This window comes from Propithecus coquereli, unplaced genomic scaffold, assembly GCF_000956105.1.
Source record: "Propithecus coquereli isolate 6110/MARCELLA unplaced genomic scaffold, Pcoq_1.0 Scaffold409, whole genome shotgun sequence".
In the NCBI taxonomy this organism is placed as follows: Eukaryota; Metazoa; Chordata; class Mammalia; order Primates; family Indriidae; genus Propithecus; species Propithecus coquereli.
The window spans coordinates 1,547,753-1,549,958 of NW_012149830.1; the positions used below are offsets into that span (position 1 = coordinate 1,547,753).

General features: G+C 37.4%; 1 protein-coding gene across 1 annotated transcript in view; it reads left to right on the forward strand.

Annotated features, from left to right (window-relative positions):
• The window catches only part of PAFAH1B1 (platelet-activating factor acetylhydrolase 1b, regulatory subunit 1 (45kDa)), a 16,108-nt gene that overhangs the window by 3,796 nt on the left and 10,106 nt on the right, over positions 1-2,206 (forward strand). The window lies entirely within an intron of this gene.

Genomic DNA, 2,206 nt, shown 5'->3' on the forward strand with positions numbered 1-2,206 from the left:
CTCTTGCTCAGGCTGGTCTCGAACTCCTGACCTTGAGCGATCCTCCCGCCTTGGCCTCCCAGAGTGCTAGGATTACAGGTGTAAGCCACCGCACCCGGCCTCTTCATGATTCTTAATGTGTGCTCTTTGTGATTTCAGTCTTTATGATGGTATTCACCTTAAAAATAAATACTTGGCCAGGCATGGTAGTGCGCCTGTAGGCCCAGCTACTCAGGAGGCTGAGGCGGGAGGATCACTTGATCCCAAGAGTTCAAGTCCAGCCTGGGCAACAAAGGAAGACTTAGTCTCTAATAAATGAATGAGAATGTTATTTCTGAGAATGGGCCAAAAGTGACCACATTTCTTTTTGTAGAAGCATTCCTGACATGAGCTTTTGTTTTGTTTTCTTTTGCTTTGAGGTGGAGTCTTGCTCTGTCACCTGGGCTAGAGTGCTGTTGCATCATCAGCCTAGCTCACAGCAACCTCAACTCCTAGGGTCAAGGGATTCTCCTGCCTCAGCCTCCCAGAGTGCTAGGATTACAGGCGTGAGCCATCACGCCTGGCCCTATCATGGGCTTTTTAAAACTATATTTTAATAAACAAAGGAAGCAGTCCCTCCCACGCCTACCCCCCCACCCAATCTCAATTATTTTTCTAAATGAAGCTTCTGTTGTGATCTTTTTATTTTGATTGGCATATTACATTTTCAAATTCTTTGTACTTCCCTCTAGTGGTTGTTACTTACCATGTCATAAATTTGATTATGGCTGGACTTTATAAAAGCTGAATTAAATAGTTTTAAAATCCTTCTTGATTATAGAAGTCTCGAGTAAATTTATCATCTGTTGGTGTTATAGAGACTGATTCTTAACCTCAGTGAAGTTTTTTTATTCTTTTATTTTCTGGGTCCTCCCTGTGTAGCCTAGGTATGATATCAAAAAACTTGTATTACATTTCAATAGAGAGAAACAAATTATGTTTTTATAAATTGGAAATATAGATCATTTTTACTACATAGAAGCAATTTAAAATCCTTACCTGACTTCTTGCATGGGAAACTTAATTTTTATATGTTTTTTGTAGACTAAAAAAAGTGGCAAGCCGGGGCCATTCTTGCTGTCTGGATCCAGAGACAAGACTATTAAGATGTGGGATGTCAGTACTGGCATGTGCCTTATGACCCTCGTAAGTTTGTGTAATCTCACTGCTGCTTTTGCATCTTCACTGTGTTTATACCTTTTTGGATTAGATGCTTTGTGATATTTTATTAAATAATCTGAATTACTCTGGCCTTTAAAATACTTCAGAAAGGTGTTTTTCCTTAAACTTTTATAATTCCATTGTTATAGTGATATGAAAGTTATTTCTGTAGAATATTGTGTTATATAAAGAATCTACAAAGCCAGTCAGTGCTGCAAGGAGACACCATATCTTTAAAAATTGTATAATATCTCCTATGGAGAGGAAACAGTATTCTTACAGACTCATTCATTTTTTAAGCTGTTTCTCTCTTTTATTGTATTTATATTAATCCTTTTAACTGTTATTTCTTTGTAGTCTAGTTTCTTTGGTTTATTTTACTATTCTGAAGTTAATGGTTCTAGCTTTATGATTTAGAAATTGTTATTTCATTTTAGGAGCATCTAGATTTCTCTATGAGGCTATATAAATATTAGTAAGGGATTGTGGACATTCTTGTGTGTCTAAAGGAGTTCTGAGGGGATCTGTGGGTAATCAGTAGAAGTTTTTATAATTTGGCGTCCATGTTTGTTTAGATATTCTTCAAGTGCTGACCATACCTTGAAGTGATCGTCTCTCTGTAGAATATGACAGACAACATATGGGAACATCATCAGGAATTGATTACAAAATTAAACTCTCCTCTAGTAGTATCTGAGCTGAGTTCAGTCATACTATGTTGCTGTTAGAAAAGATGATATACGTTTAAAAATCAAAAAGCATACTCTCCCCTTCTGTAACAGCGCAGGTCACCGTGAATTTCCCCAGGGGGTTTCTGGCTTCTGTTTTTCAGCTGAAGAGGGTACTTTTTTCCTGCTTTGCCTTGGTATGGCCACAAGAGATACGATTTGATTTTTTGTTGAGGCTTCTGCCTCCAGTGATTGCTGACTTTTATACATCACTATAATAGACCACAATATTTTAAACAAGGGCAAAGGCTGAGTAAACCAAAGCAAAAGATATGTCACTTTATTGTGCCCTTTTTTTT